Source organism: Colobus angolensis, unplaced genomic scaffold (genome assembly GCF_000951035.1).
Source record: "Colobus angolensis palliatus isolate OR3802 unplaced genomic scaffold, Cang.pa_1.0 Scaffold50, whole genome shotgun sequence".
NCBI classification, from domain to species: domain Eukaryota; kingdom Metazoa; phylum Chordata; class Mammalia; order Primates; family Cercopithecidae; genus Colobus; species Colobus angolensis.
The window spans coordinates 2,175,616-2,192,779 of record NW_012118488.1 but is presented as its reverse complement, the minus strand read 5'-3'; the positions used below and the strand labels follow the sequence as shown (position 1 = coordinate 2,192,779).

General features: G+C 40.3%; 1 protein-coding gene and 1 long non-coding RNA gene across 3 annotated transcripts in view; one reads left to right on the top strand and one right to left on the bottom strand.

Annotated features, from left to right (window-relative positions):
- Positions 1 to 17,164, top strand: part of SKAP1 (src kinase associated phosphoprotein 1) — a 304,294-nt gene that overhangs the window by 225,116 nt on the left and 62,014 nt on the right. The window lies entirely within an intron of this gene.
- LOC105524566 overlaps positions 3,769 to 17,164 on the bottom strand; it is a 19,587-nt gene continuing 6,191 nt past the window's right edge. The window contains exons 2-3 of the long non-coding RNA XR_001003783.1: positions 4,134 to 4,201; positions 3,769 to 3,876 (exon numbers count right to left, since the gene is read on the bottom strand). This is a non-coding gene — a long non-coding RNA (uncharacterized LOC105524566). The remainder of the gene's footprint in view (positions 3,877 to 4,133; positions 4,202 to 17,164) is intronic.

Genomic DNA, 17,164 nt, shown 5'->3' with positions numbered 1-17,164 from the left:
CAATTCCAAAGATTAATCAGTTAGTACATTTAAAAGTAAGAGTGCTCACTTTGGCAGCATATATACTAAAATTGGAATGATACAGAGAAGATTAGCATGGCCCCTGAGCAAAGATGACATGCAAATTTGTGAAGCATTCCATGTTTTTGAACTAATGCAGAAACAGAAAACATAATGGCATTTTCTCACTTATAAGTGGGAGCTACACATTGGGTACACATGGACATAAATGTGGCAACAATAGACACTGGGTAAATACATGGGGAGGTGGGGAGGGAAGCAAGGGTTGAAAAACTATTACTGGGTACTGTACTCACTACCTGGGTGACAGATTCATTCATACTCCAAACCTCAGCATCACACAATATACCTTTGTAACAAACCTACACATGTACCCCCTGATTCTAAAATAAAAGCTGAAAAACATAAAAATAAAACCTGCTCATTTTACTCATAAAAAATAAATAAGAAATATAGATACTAAAATAATTTTTTGACACCAGGAGATAGAATAACCATACATCATGCCTGTTTCTCCTTCCAAAAAACAGGGTCTCTTTTTGTGGGGGAGTGAGATGGGAAGACCCAATCTTTCCTCATCCACTTCTGTGCATGTCTGAAACTCAGAGTATTGGAAACAGCATAGGCTATTCCAACTGAGCAACCTTCAGCAAGTCATGTCATTTCATTACACCTGAGTTTCCTAGTCTGTAAAGTGGGGATGATAATAAAATATGCCTCATAGGGATGTTGTGGGACTTAGATGTAAAAATGTTTGATACAATGCTGATGAATTAAAAATTGGTTAGGGTTTTGGGGGGCCATTTTTGTTAAAGTGTATTCATTTTAATTATTTTGTTTATTATCTGCTTTTTTTCTTAGTACTACTGACCTAGAACCTCAGAGGTTTTTTTGTCTTCAGTGTAACAGGATTTTCTCCACAGATTTCTGTAACCTGGGTTCATTATAACCTGGATTCACTAGTGTTTTTAAAAGACCTTCAAAAATTGGAAGGGTAACATGAGTCTATTGAGGTCTCATGAAAGTTGTCTTCTGCGTTGGTTTGCTAATTACAAATGTGTCGTTTCTACCTTTTTCTGGGGTCCTTTAGTCTAGCTCCAGTTGCTCATGTTTTGTTTCCTAGCTTCTTACATCACAGCTTGTTGAAGAACTTGATTAAGTACGTTGTGTTCATTCCCTTCCTTTCATCTGTTGTCCAATTTATTTCTCCATGAGCAGTTCCATTCAGTTAGTTTAAAGCCATCTGTTTGAGAGCTTTCTATATCTTTGAAACTTTTAGATGCTAAATCTATTACTAATGGTTTAGAATTTTTCACCTTTCGTATGTTGAGCTAAATTCCTTTATAAGTGAAACACAATGCAAGAAAAGTGTGTGGTGTAAGTGTAAACTCAAGTGGATATCACATGGAACCACAGAAGTTAAAGAATTATATACGCCTGTTCAAGGGACTAATCAAGAAATAGTCATGGAAAACAACTTCCTTGTTAGTATCAGAAGATGAGCACTTCCTGCCAGACACTACAAACTATCGTTTATTGACTGGTTCCTGAAAATTGAGAAGAAGGCAAAAAAGTAACCCAGAAAAGTAAGAAGCTAAGGAAAAGCAGTAATGAAATTATTAAAGAAGGCCACAGAAATCAAATGCACAAAAGAGAGGTTAATGAACAGATTTGAAATCCACAGTCACCAGACAAGAGAAAACTACCCCCTCCCCAACTTATCTGCAGTACCCTCCTCGCCTCGGTACATTTGAGGCATTTTAAAGCGTGTGTTTTTGTACATGTCTGCAGATGCACACACACCAGCCATCTGTGACTGCACTGGAATTACAGGTGGAATTTGACCATTCCCAGCCTTCAAATGTTAAATTTTCTCCTATCTCATACACCCAATCCCTGGGTTTTTTACATGAGTAATTAAGGAACCTGCTAAACTTCACCCTATCTGAAATTCACCCCTGGTAGCTATTAGTTTCTAGGCTCAAGTTGGTTAGGTCCCTTTTTTAAACAGTTGAAAAGAACTTGAATTAAAAGGAAGAGGGAGGCTGGGAGAAGTCCATAATGTAATAGGGGAACGATTTGAACAAAAGATGTTTTTTAAAAAATTATTTATTTTCCTTTCAGGATGATTTAGCAAGAGACCAAGCCAACTGCCTATAATGAAAGTTAGTGGGCACCTGGTTTGTTCTGCAGGGGCTGCAGCCTTTTTGCAGTGGAAATTATGTGGCCTCCTGTGCTATTAGCCTTGTGCTCTGGTGTTGCCAACTGATTTCTCCAATTCTCTTTTCTCAGTGGGCTAGAACGCAGCTGGTTAAATAGGCCGTGACTCACATAAGCTCCCGTGTCTTTTTTATTGACTGCTTTATGGAAATGTATCACACTCCAAAGGGTCCCCATTGTTGTTGCTGTGTATAGCTGACTAAAGAGTCATGTTTAGCATTGAGAGATGGAATCCTATCCTGTCCTTTTTTATTGCAGAGTTGGATATGGGTGGGATACAAGGGTTTAAAGGAATCTAGATAAAGAGAAAGATATCTGAGAATTTCTTTTATCTTCATCTGCCATGAAAGTTTGGTGGCCATCACTTCTGGGTAACACACTTCTCTGTTGATCTTATCTTTATGGCCCCATATCCTTCAGCTAAGTGAATCTTTTCTTTATACGGGCTGTTCTGAGAGGTTTAGTTAAGTGTAGTGGTAGAGAGAGATTATGACCCTAATGTAATTCTGTTTTGTGCTGATATAATGTAATACACCTTTAGACTTAGCCAAGAGGGCCATTTATTCTCAATAAATCAAAATCATTTTTATTTTTTCATGATGGTAGTGATATCATTTCTCAGGTGATGAACAAAAAGCTTCTTTTTTTAATTATATACTTAAATATAAATTGTTTGCCTTAAAATAGCAACCTATACAATTATTTGCAACTTCTTCCTGTTTTTATAATCATCCTCTAAAGCATATTTTACATACTTTCTATTATGCATTAAGTAGCTCTCTGCAGATCTGTTCATTTACCAGTAGGTGTGGATTCAGGCATACAAGATTCCTGCCTCATCACCCCATGTGCATCCTCAGGATCACTAGTTCTTGATCAGTAGGACCCTGCGCTGACACTGAAAGAGGAGGTACCTTGCATGCCACTGTGGATTCCCATCTTGGTTGTTTGGATTTGTCAGATAGATCATGGAGCTAATGAGCTTGAGCTCAGAGTCAACTACATTGAGAACAACTCTGTTATTGGACTCACCACACAGTACCTTGTACATAGAAGACAATTAGTAGAATAGAGACTGATCTGACCTCATTTCCCAATTTTTTTTCCATAGACATTCTAAACTTAGCCTATAATCCCATTTTTTCCCACTGCCCATAAGGGAAACCAGTCTAGAGAGTTCCTCAATACAGATTCTGTATAATGAATAAGAAAGCAACATAGGCTGGGTGCGGTGGCTCACGCCTGTAATCCCAGCACTTTGGGAGGCTGAGGCAGCTGGGTCACCTGAGGTCAGGAGTTCGAGACCAGCCTGGCCAGCATGGTGAAACCCCGTCTCTACTAAAAATACAAAAAAAAAAAATCAGCCGGGTGTGGTGGCACACACCTGTAATGCAGCTACTCAGAAGGCTGAGGCAGGAGAATCATTTGAGCCTGGGAGGTGCTCAGATAGCGCCATTGCACTCCAGCCAAGATCATGCCATTGCACTCCAGCCTGGGCAACAAGAGTGAAACTCTGTCTCATAAAACAAAAACAAAAACAAAAAAAAAACCTGAGTTTATGTCTTGATTCTTCTTCTTCCCAACTGTGTGAGCCTGTGTCAGCTTTGGAAGTCTAGAATGGTGAGATCTTTCTGTCTGAATGAAGATCAGAATTAAGGAGGTGTCATATGTGAAAACATTTTATAAACACTAAATAAAGTGTTATCCAAATGTAAAGTATTACTGTTATTGTGTTACTGTTGTAACTATTCAGTTAGAGAAGCCTGAATTTCATGCTGCCTCTCCTATGTGCTTTGTAACACCCAGGCAATTCCACAATTAGAAGTAGCTTTTCAAAAAGACACTTTAGTTCTTTTTTTCCTTGACAACAAATGAATCTGGAACCAATCTACCTTAGCCATCCAATATGTGCAGCCTCTTTTGTTCAGGAACAACCTTAAGGTAATAAACTTCTCTGCCCCTGTGACAGAGAAAAATGATAGAAGGAAATGGGTTTCCATCTCAGGCTTCCAAGGTGCTATACCAAACAATAACAAGGGAAAAATTATTCAGCTAAACGCACCTGACGTGCATTGGCATCCAATATGCCACCCTCCTCACCAGGCATTATTACTTATATACCTGCCTATGAGGAGGGCTGCTCGAAAGAGCTACTCTTCTTTTGTCAGACATACATTTTAGAGACTTAAATAAACTTATATAGCAGTACCGAACTGCATGTCTTCTAAACTTTGCTATTTCATCCGTCTATACCAAGTGCCGTGAAGCAGAATGGATGTGCCTTCAGCTTTCTACAGTTCTGGAAAATGAGCCAGTCCACTTAACAATAAATGGTGGTTGGTTCAAACACACATGACTGGTCTAGTGAAGAAGAAAAGAAAGTTGAGCTTAATGAAGTCCAGTGTCTGTGTCCCTGTGCACGGACAGGAAAGGACGAGTGTTTTATAACTGTTTATTGGAGTTAATGGTAATAAATTCCTCACTTGTGATGCATTAACTTTAATGTTTTCATTACTTGGTGATTTAGGTTTTCCCTTTTCACATTGTAAATCATGTTGTCCCAGTAGCAGAGCAGGTCGAATGCCTGCCATAATGTTCATAGTGTTCAGTGGGGAAAGAAATGTTCTCTTTCTCTCTCCCGCATGGTCTGACAAAAGATGCTTTGCCTTATCCCGATTTGCTACTTGCCAAATAAGCAATAAAGACAGACAGACAAATAGATGCATCCAACCACAGTGCAGCAGAATGTGGCGGGGTCTAGTTTAGATCCAAGGGAAATATAGGTCTCTATAGTAACTTTCCAAATGTGTTTGGTACTGGAGTTTTTTTCTTTTCCTTTTTTTCCTCGTTTGCTGAGTGTGAGCCCTTAGTTAATGAGCTGTGCAAATAGATATTGAGATTTAGTGTTTTTATTTTGCAATTACAGACTTGGTGATTTGGTTGGAAAATTTTGGGTTTAGAAACATCACCCTCATTTTCCCTTCCTAATTCTTTTTCCTTGCAAAGTTTGACTTCAAACTTACTTGAGTTTTGTCAGATGAAACAGAAGAATCCAGAAAGATTTAAATCTAGAATTTGTAACTTCTTTTTTAAGAGAGGGTGATTTTTGCCTTAAAGGTAACTTATCATAGCCAATATCATTTTTCTGTCTCTGAGCCCATACTGCTGCACAGGGACACCCATGGAGCTGTCTGAGGGGGAGGTTTGGCTTGGGAGTGGCCCTTTGACCAGGAGATAATACATACCAGGTCAAAGCCACATTGCTAAGATCACTGCTTTCCCATCAAGTTCTTCCTGATGGGGTGTGAGAGTTCTCATTAGATCACCCACCCTGAAATACCCTCAGAGAATCATCGTAATTAGTTCCTAAGTCTTCTTTTGTATTTTCTGCTGTATTTGCTTTTAAAGTTTTCTCAATGCAGTACTCTGATGATATCTGAATGTCTTTTACTGGAGAGACATAGAGAAAGCAAAATTGTTATCATTGGATTCCTCCTTAAATCTTTTGCTTTCGATGGTAACTAAAATAGAGACATCAGGAGTCTGTCACACTAATCTCCATGTAGCCTTCACCATTAACAGTATTAAATGCTCAGACACACATAGGATGTTTGCTCACAGGATGCATACCAATTTAAATGTAAAAGTCCAAAAAGAAAATGCCATTTCTCCAGGAAAGAAATAAAAGAACAAGACTGAGGAAACACTATCAGTGGCCAAATTCTCAGTCACTCAAACTCTATAGCTCAGAAGTTGGAATCAATAGCTCTTTCCTAAAGAGTAATCAGTTCTTCATTTGGCTCAGTCCTTTGCCTGTTTATGGCTTCCTCTGAACCCTGTTCTGGAGATAGATAAGGTCCAAGGCACACAGAATTGGTGTGCCAATCAGGCTGTAACATGTGACTCAGAAATTTATTTCTTGGCCAGGTGTGGTAGTTCACACCTATAATCCCAGTACTCTGGGAGGCTAAGGTGGAAGGATTGCTTGAGGCCAGGAGTCCAAGACCAGCCTGGGCAACATAGTAAGACCCTGCCTCTACCAAAAATAAAAAATAGATTAGCCAAGTATGGCGGTGCACACCAAGTAGTCCAAGATACTTGGAAGGCTGAGGGCAGGAGGATTGTTTGAACCCAGGAGATGGAGGCTGCAGTGAGCCATGATTGCACCACTGCACTTCAGCCTGGGTGTCAGAGCAAGACCCTGTCTCAGAAAAGAAAGAGAGAGAGAAGAAAGAAGGAAAGAGAGAGGGAAAGAAGCAAGGAAGAGAGAGAGAGGGAGGGAGAGAGGGAGGAGAGAAGGAAGGAAGGAAGGAAGGAAGGAAGGAAGGAAGGAAGGAAGGAAGGAAGGAAGGAGAGAGATAAATTTATTTCTCTCCAGTTGAGGTTCATGGCATTTATTCTAATTTTTTCTCCAAAATCCTTTTTGGTCCTCTATCTTTCATTCTCAGTGATGTCATACGAGCTAACTTCTGCACCCCCACTTCCTCCTTGTTCTCTTGGCAAAATCCTCCTTTCCTTGCCTCTTCTTACACTCTTGTTTTATATGATACCAACCCTAAGATTAAAGAACAAAAATTACTGTTAGTGACTTAAGTGAAAATGGTTTGACTAACAAATATTCACTTCCATATTGCATTCCTGGATCACAAGTCCTGTTAGGCTAGAATTGGTTTCAGTTCCGTTGAACAAACATTATTGGGTACCTACTGTGTGTGCGAGGCCCCTAGGGATAAAAAGAGAAACAAGTATACAAATAATGAATTGCACTGCCCTCTATGAAAGGGACCAGTTTCCCACTGGCAGCTTTTCTTTAGGCTTCCAGAAAATAAATAATTAGTACCACACTCCTTAGAGTGTATTGTGTGTATGTAAGGGAAAGATCCTTCTTAATTCCATATCAGTTCAACAACTGATTAAAGAATGGCCCAGGACTGGGCACAGTGGCTCACACCTGTAATCTCAGCATTTTGGGAGCCTGAGGTGGCTGGATCACCTGAGGTCAGGAGTTCAAGAACAGCCTGATCAACATGGTGAAACCCCGTCTTTACTAAAAATACAAAAATTAGCTGGGCGTAGTGGTGGGCACTCGTAATCCCAGCTACTCAGGAGGCTGAGGCAGGAGAATCACTTGAGCCTGGGAGGCAGAGGTTGCAGTGAGCCATAATTGCGCCATTGCACCCCAGCCTGGGCAACAAGAGTGAGACTCCAACTCAAAAAAAAAAGAATGGCCCAATCTTGTGATGGGGCTCAGCTATTCACATGTTCCAGTTCCTCCTCAATCTAATTCTTTTTTTTTTTTTTTAAACAGTCTTCCTCTGTCGCCCAGGCCAGAGTGCAGTGGCACGATCTTGGCTCACTGCAACCTCTGCCTCCAGGGTTCAAGCAATTCTGCCTCAGCCTGCTAAGTAACTGGGATTACAAGTGTGCGCCACCACACCGGCTAATTTTTTTTTGCTTTTTTTTTTTTAGTAGAGACAGGGTTTTAACATATTGGCCAGGCTGGTCTCAAACTCCTGACCTTGTGATCTGCCCACCTCGGCCTCCCAAAGTGCTGGGATTACAGGCGTGAGCCACCGTGCCCGGCCTTCCTCCTCAATCTAATTCTTACTCTTCTTACCTAGACAATTGCCATGCAAACCCTGGCACATCCTCCTACGTGCACAGCTATATGCACAAAAGAAGAATCTAATATGCAACTTCTTTGTTTCCCCATTTATATGCACCAAAGAAGAATCTAATATGCAACTTCTTTATTTCCCCGTTTTAATCCAGGTACTATAATGTATGACGGTGCACACCAAGTACTCCAAGCTACTTGGAAGGCTGAGGGCAGGAGGATTGTTTGAACCCAGGAGATGGAGGCTACTATAATGTTCTGTTCACTTAATTTCTTCCATGGTGTCATCTCTTTTCCTATGGATGCAAGATCCATTTTTACCCTCCTCCCTATTGCCTTGTACCCAGGTCCACAACTACAGTTCTTTTCCCAGGAATAGCCCTTTTTCTATTTGCTTTTTCAAGGATTCTAGCAGTTTTGCATTGTTCCTAAAGTCTTAAGGAAACCCAAGCAAAGTGGCAAGAATGGAGCACATTGAGGAAAAGATTTAGGGTCCCTGGGAGCCAAGACTGTGCTATAAAAATGTTCTAGAAAATGCTATTGAAGCACAGAAGAGGGAGTATTTAATTTTACATGGGGGAATCAAAGATTCAAAGAGGATGTGACATTTGAATTGAAGGAGCACTCCCAGTTCGGCAGCTGGAAGTAGAGAGAGGAAGTTCCAAACAGGAAAAACAAAATACACAGAGACCTTGCAGTGTAAAGTGCATGGCATGTTCCGTAGGACAGAGTCTGTTCCTTATTATTGCTGGAGTACTGGGAGGTGACAAAGTTGGGAGAAAATGAAACTGGAAGGTAGGAAGAGACCAAGCACTTAAAAGTTTTTGTATGCTGGAGAGTTTGAGTTTCATCCTGTAGGTAATAAAAAACAATTACAGGATTTAAGCAGGAACGTGACATGATCTGTGTTTTAGAAAGATGACTTCTGCCCACAGTTTGGTGAACCAGTTAAAAAGTGATTCCAAACCCAGGAAAGGCTCTTTTCTTTTTATTTCCTTTTCTCTGTGTTCTTATCATAGTCCAGTGGCCCAGTGGCATAGTAAATAAACAGATCTGAAAATGACATTTTGTCATTCATTTTTAAAGATAGGCTCTCAAGTGATGCATGTATAATGGTGATCTGACTCAGGGGGAATACATTGATCTTGCAAGGTTTGTAAAAAGACAATTTGGCATTTTAAAATCCTCTTCTCCTTTTTAGAATCATGAGGCCATTTGAAGGACTGCTGCCTTAATTTGTATCAGGATTCCCACTTTGCTCTGTTGCCACTTACTGTGGCTTAGCTGCTAAAGAGACTTCAGGTCCTTTGTGGTTCTATATTAAGGATGGATTCTTAGGATAAAAACGAAGCTGAGGATGTTGGGTTACAGGTATGTGTTATTGATAAAATCAAAAGACACATATGCTTAACCCACCACCACAGAACACTCATGGTTTTGAAGGAACACAATTTGTTTTCAAGTAACTAAAGCACTGTGGGAATTCTTGATGCCACAATTATGATAGTACATTAGATTCATTTCATCACTATAGGCTGTAGCATACATAGGATAAGCTATAAGTTATTTTTGATTGACTTTTCCCTGTAAGAAAGCATATCAGAATGTAGTGAATGGTATTGTTATAGAAAAACTTTAAACCCATTCTTATTCTAAAAGTAAATTATTCAAAATCTCTGTCCTTTAACTGATCGAAGTTCACCAATGTTTCATGATTGAGAAGCAATGGGTTATTATAGTTAGTCATTCTTTAAGATGAATTCCTGATACCTACCAGAAAGTGTTGATTATTACCATTTATTTAGATGGTATCATTAGTGCATTGAAGTTACCATGCTTGGAGTTAGAAGGGCTTTTTCCTAACACTTTCATTTCTTATAAGTAAAATCCCACTGAAAGTGAAGATGTGGAAGAGAGCATCTTGCAAGACACAGGGCATGTGTTGCCCCTTTGTAGTAATGAGAGGGTTCTTCATCCTCCATGAATACTCATGGTTTCTGTAAGTTACCTTGTGGCTTGGCATTACTGAGGGAATATTTTATGAAAAGAAACCCATTTGGATATTTGACTTTAAAATCCTTTTTTGTTTTGTTTTGTTTGTTTGTTTTTTGTTTTGTTTGGAGTTTTGTTCTGTCACCTAGGCTGGTGCACTCTCAGTTCACTGCAACCTCTGTCTCCCAGGCTCAAGCAACCCTACCTCAGGCTTCCAAGTACCTGGGACTACAGGCACATACCACCATGCCTGACTAATTTTTGTATTTTTAGTGGAGACTGAGTTTCACCATGTTGGCCAGGCTGGTCTCAAACTCCTGGCCTCAAGTGATCTGCCTGCCTCAGCCTCCTGAAGTGCTGGGGAAAATCTTCTTCCTTTTCAAACCCAAACCTCTTCCTTCAAGAGTAAACAAATCATGTCCAAGATTTCTGCATGAGCCCTACACTGGAACAGGGTTTCCTTTTTCTAGATGATCATACTTGCATCATAAGAGGTCTTACAAACCTTGGTGACCAGGCAGCTTTTTTTTTTTTTTTTTTTTTTTTTTTGGAGTCAGAGTCTCACTCTGTCACCCAGACTGGAGTGCAGTGGTGCGATCTCAGCTCACTGCAACCTCCACCTCCTGGGTTCAGGCAGCTTTTTTTTTTTTTTTTTGAGATGGAGTCTCGCTCTTGTCACCCAGACTGGAGTGCAGTGGTGCGATCTCAGCTCACTGCAACCTCCACCTCCTGGGTTCAAGCAATTCTCCTGCCTTAGCCTCCCAAGTAGCTGGGATTACAGGTGTGCACCACCATGCCCAGCTAATTTTTTGTATTTTTAGTAAAGACGGGGTTTCACCATGCTGGCCAGGGTGGTCTTAAACTCCCGACCTCGTGATCTGCCCACCTCAGCCTCCCAGAGTGCTGGGATTACAGGCATGAGCCACCACGCCCAGTTCCAAGCAGCATTTTTTGAGAGTTTCTGGCTGTGTCCTCTTATAGGTACTTAACTCATGCGTCTTTTTATTGCATTCTGAGAGTTTCTGTTGACCTCTTGGGTTTCACATAGATCTGCCCTAGGAGGCAATTCCAAAGATTAATCAGTTAGTACATTTAAAAGTAAGAGTGCTCACTTTGGCAGCATATATACTAAAATTGGAATGATACAGAGAAGATTAGCATGGCCCCTGAGCAAAGATGACATGCAAATTTGTGAAGCATTCCATGTTTTTGAACTAATGCAGAAACAGAAAACATAATGGCATTTTCTCACTTATAAGTGGGAGCTACACATTGGGTACACATGGACATAAATGTGGCAACAATAGACACTGGGTAAATACATGGGGAGGTGGGGAGGGAAGCAAGGGTTGAAAAACTATTACTGGGTACTGTACTCACTACCTGGGTGACAGATTCATTCATACTCCAAACCTCAGCATCACACAATATACCTTTGTAACAAACCTACACATGTACCCCCTGATTCTAAAATAAAAGCTGAAAAACATAAAAATAAAACCTGCTCATTTTACTCATAAAAAATAAATAAGAAATATAGATACTAAAATAATTTTTTGACACCAGGAGATAGAATAACCATACATCATGCCTGTTTCTCCTTCCAAAAAACAGGGTCTCTTTTTGTGGGGGAGTGAGATGGGAAGACCCAATCTTTCCTCATCCACTTCTGTGCATGTCTGAAACTCAGAGTATTGGAAACAGCATAGGCTATTCCAACTGAGCAACCTTCAGCAAGTCATGTCATTTCATTACACCTGAGTTTCCTAGTCTGTAAAGTGGGGATGATAATAAAATATGCCTCATAGGGATGTTGTGGGACTTAGATGTAAAAATGTTTGATACAATGCTGATGAATTAAAAATTGGTTAGGGTTTTGGGGGGCCATTTTTGTTAAAGTGTATTCATTTTAATTATTTTGTTTATTATCTGCTTTTTTTCTTAGTACTACTGACCTAGAACCTCAGAGGTTTTTTTGTCTTCAGTGTAACAGGATTTTCTCCACAGATTTCTGTAACCTGGGTTCATTATAACCTGGATTCACTAGTGTTTTTAAAAGACCTTCAAAAATTGGAAGGGTAACATGAGTCTATTGAGGTCTCATGAAAGTTGTCTTCTGCGTTGGTTTGCTAATTACAAATGTGTCGTTTCTACCTTTTTCTGGGGTCCTTTAGTCTAGCTCCAGTTGCTCATGTTTTGTTTCCTAGCTTCTTACATCACAGCTTGTTGAAGAACTTGATTAAGTACGTTGTGTTCATTCCCTTCCTTTCATCTGTTGTCCAATTTATTTCTCCATGAGCAGTTCCATTCAGTTAGTTTAAAGCCATCTGTTTGAGAGCTTTCTATATCTTTGAAACTTTTAGATGCTAAATCTATTACTAATGGTTTAGAATTTTTCACCTTTCGTATGTTGAGCTAAATTCCTTTATAAGTGAAACACAATGCAAGAAAAGTGTGTGGTGTAAGTGTAAACTCAAGTGGATATCACATGGAACCACAGAAGTTAAAGAATTATATACGCCTGTTCAAGGGACTAATCAAGAAATAGTCATGGAAAACAACTTCCTTGTTAGTATCAGAAGATGAGCACTTCCTGCCAGACACTACAAACTATCGTTTATTGACTGGTTCCTGAAAATTGAGAAGAAGGCAAAAAAGTAACCCAGAAAAGTAAGAAGCTAAGGAAAAGCAGTAATGAAATTATTAAAGAAGGCCACAGAAATCAAATGCACAAAAGAGAGGTTAATGAACAGATTTGAAATCCACAGTCACCAGACAAGAGAAAACTACCCCCTCCCCAACTTATCTGCAGTACCCTCCTCGCCTCGGTACATTTGAGGCATTTTAAAGCGTGTGTTTTTGTACATGTCTGCAGATGCACACACACCAGCCATCTGTGACTGCACTGGAATTACAGGTGGAATTTGACCATTCCCAGCCTTCAAATGTTAAATTTTCTCCTATCTCATACACCCAATCCCTGGGTTTTTTACATGAGTAATTAAGGAACCTGCTAAACTTCACCCTATCTGAAATTCACCCCTGGTAGCTATTAGTTTCTAGGCTCAAGTTGGTTAGGTCCCTTTTTTAAACAGTTGAAAAGAACTTGAATTAAAAGGAAGAGGGAGGCTGGGAGAAGTCCATAATGTAATAGGGGAACGATTTGAACAAAAGATGTTTTTTAAAAAATTATTTATTTTCCTTTCAGGATGATTTAGCAAGAGACCAAGCCAACTGCCTATAATGAAAGTTAGTGGGCACCTGGTTTGTTCTGCAGGGGCTGCAGCCTTTTTGCAGTGGAAATTATGTGGCCTCCTGTGCTATTAGCCTTGTGCTCTGGTGTTGCCAACTGATTTCTCCAATTCTCTTTTCTCAGTGGGCTAGAACGCAGCTGGTTAAATAGGCCGTGACTCACATAAGCTCCCGTGTCTTTTTTATTGACTGCTTTATGGAAATGTATCACACTCCAAAGGGTCCCCATTGTTGTTGCTGTGTATAGCTGACTAAAGAGTCATGTTTAGCATTGAGAGATGGAATCCTATCCTGTCCTTTTTTATTGCAGAGTTGGATATGGGTGGGATACAAGGGTTTAAAGGAATCTAGATAAAGAGAAAGATATCTGAGAATTTCTTTTATCTTCATCTGCCATGAAAGTTTGGTGGCCATCACTTCTGGGTAACACACTTCTCTGTTGATCTTATCTTTATGGCCCCATATCCTTCAGCTAAGTGAATCTTTTCTTTATACGGGCTGTTCTGAGAGGTTTAGTTAAGTGTAGTGGTAGAGAGAGATTATGACCCTAATGTAATTCTGTTTTGTGCTGATATAATGTAATACACCTTTAGACTTAGCCAAGAGGGCCATTTATTCTCAATAAATCAAAATCATTTTTATTTTTTCATGATGGTAGTGATATCATTTCTCAGGTGATGAACAAAAAGCTTCTTTTTTTAATTATATACTTAAATATAAATTGTTTGCCTTAAAATAGCAACCTATACAATTATTTGCAACTTCTTCCTGTTTTTATAATCATCCTCTAAAGCATATTTTACATACTTTCTATTATGCATTAAGTAGCTCTCTGCAGATCTGTTCATTTACCAGTAGGTGTGGATTCAGGCATACAAGATTCCTGCCTCATCACCCCATGTGCATCCTCAGGATCACTAGTTCTTGATCAGTAGGACCCTGCGCTGACACTGAAAGAGGAGGTACCTTGCATGCCACTGTGGATTCCCATCTTGGTTGTTTGGATTTGTCAGATAGATCATGGAGCTAATGAGCTTGAGCTCAGAGTCAACTACATTGAGAACAACTCTGTTATTGGACTCACCACACAGTACCTTGTACATAGAAGACAATTAGTAGAATAGAGACTGATCTGACCTCATTTCCCAATTTTTTTTCCATAGACATTCTAAACTTAGCCTATAATCCCATTTTTTCCCACTGCCCATAAGGGAAACCAGTCTAGAGAGTTCCTCAATACAGATTCTGTATAATGAATAAGAAAGCAACATAGGCTGGGTGCGGTGGCTCACGCCTGTAATCCCAGCACTTTGGGAGGCTGAGGCAGCTGGGTCACCTGAGGTCAGGAGTTCGAGACCAGCCTGACCAACATGGAGAAACCCCATCTCCACTAAAACTACAAAAAATTATTTGGGTGTGGTGGTGCATGCCTGTAATCCCAAATACTCGGGAGGCTGGGGCAAGAGAATCACTTGAACTCAGAAGGTGGAGGTTGCAGTGAGCTGAGATCGCACCATTGCACTCCAGCCTGGGCGACAAGGGTGAGACTCTGTCTCAAAAAAAGAAAGAAAGAAAGAAAGCAACATAACACATCTTACTGACTACACATAAAAACACAGCATATAAAAAACTGTTTCCAGCTATATTCCTTTTCAGAATCTTGTTAGTGAATGACAAAGAGAAAAAATTCAGCAACTCCTTCAGTATACAATTTTATAAACTGAGTTTGACTCTTGGGGAGAGAAGGTGGTGATGGTGCTGTCCCTTGTCTCCTAGAATTAGTGACTTCGAGTTACATCTCTGCTGCATTATATCTTTGTTTTCTTGGTGGTGGCATTCTTGGGTTTCAGTTGGTGGGGAGAGAAAAGCCTCATGCTGATAATGTACTGAAAGTAAATGAAATTAAATAAGCGAAGCAGTGCTCATCACTACTTCCTCCCCCCTGGGTAATTCAATTCAAGCTCTCTCTCTGATGGCAACTCACAGGGGCTGTCTCTGTCACCCCGCTGGGGCCTGGAGTCTTAACATCTAAATAAAAGTTTCACTCAAGCATTTTTTATGCTCCTGCCAGCAGGATCAGTGAGCTGGTGTGGGCACATTAATGTAATATTCATACTCACAGACTCTCCCTGCACACGAGGCAATGTCTTCCTATTTTCATAATTATAGATGTTCCATAAAATGGCATTTAAATTTGCATTAAAAAAGGAGGTTTGAATTCTAATAGAACGTTTAACGTGTCTTTTATGATTCAGACTCTTGGCATCTTTAACAAGGAGCTGTGTCTCTAAGTTTAACAAGACCTTTAGAAAGAAAAGAGAAAAAAAAAAAAAACTGTGGGAAGAAGAGATGGAAACTCACAGTTTATGGGATCATGTTTTCCTCATCTCCCTATGTCTTTCATTTAATTTTTAGGCCTCCAGGAGCAATTTTTTTTTTAAGAGACAGGATCTCGCTCTGTCACCCAGGCTGGAGTGAAGTGGTTCAATCACAGCTCATTGCAGCCTTGAACTCCTGGACTCAAGGCTGGAGTGAAGTGGTTCAATCACAGCTCACTGCAGCCTTGAACTCCTGGACTCAAGGGATCCTCCTACCTCAGCCTCCCAAGTAGCTGGGACTACAGGTTTGTGCCACACCTGGCCTCCCCAGGAGCAATTTTTTGACAGCACTTCAGAGAGCCTTCTCTTCTATAACTGGTCCTCACCCCACGCAATGCCTCTCCCTCAGTAGAATCTGCTACTGTTTCCTTGGAGGTTGTTTCCAGAGGGGTAGGAGAAATGAAAGAACCCTAGAAAAATGAATTTTCCTTTGCTGCTGTTCATCTCACACGTGCACCCTGAGATGGACTAAAAGGGTTTATGGCAACCACATAGTTTGCTAATTGTGAAACACACAAATGAAAGTAGTTCACAAATAAGGAGGTTAACAATAAGGACCAATTGGATAAAAAATCTGGCACATAGACCCACTTAAAAACAGAAAAAGAGGCTCTTCTGATCTACCTTTTTATAAGCTTGAAACAGCTTTAAAGTAAAATGTAATTTTGATTGCACTTTAAATTGTCGTAGATGTTATTTTAAAACAAAAAGTAGGAAAGGCACTGAGCAAAGTGCCAGCTCATAGCCACTGTTGAATAAATGTTACTGTAAGAAATGTTCAAAAAACTATTGTTTGAAAAAAAGTTATTTCAATCATAACTCTCAAGATACTGCATAGGTGGCCCGGTTGATTCATATGTAGTTATGCCTTACTTTGTTTTCTACTTGGTTTGCTTCACAAATTATTTAAGACAATCCAAAAGAGATTTGGGTTCTGGGACTAAAAGGAATAAATGCTAAAATACCACTAGCCCAATTACCTTCTCTTTCGCGTGTCCGTGTGAAGAGATCACCAGACAGGCTTTGTGTGAGCAACATGGCTGTTTATTTCACCTGGGTGCCGGCAGGCTGAGTCCGAAAAAGGAGTCAGCAAAGGTGGTGGGATTATCATGAGTTCTTGTAGGTTTAGGGGCATGGGGTGGATCTCACAAAGTACATTCTCAAGGATGGGGAGAATTACAAAGAAACTTCTTACGGGTGGGGGAGATTATAAAGAACATTGATCAGTTAGGGTGGGGTAGAAACAAATCACAATGGAATGGAATGTCATCGGGCAATCTATTTTCACTTCTGTGGATCTTCAGTTGCTTCAGGCCATCTGAATGTCTACGTGCAGGTCACTGGGGATATGATGGCTTAGCTTGGGCTCAGAGGCCTGACATTCCTGTCTTCTTATATTAATAAGAAAAATAAAACAAAATAGTGGCAAAGTGTTGGGGCAGCAAAAATGTTTGGGGGTGGTATGGAGAGATAATGGCGATGTTTCTCCGGGCTGCTTAGAGCGGGATTAGGGATTAGAGTGGGAGAGATTAGACTGAAGAAAGATTTTTGGATAAGGGATGATATTGTGGGGTTAGAAGGAGCATTTGTCGGCCGGGTGCGGTGGCTCAAGCCTGTAATCCCAGCACTTTGGGAGGCCGAGACGGGCGGATCATGAGGTCAGGAGATCGAGACCATCCTGGCT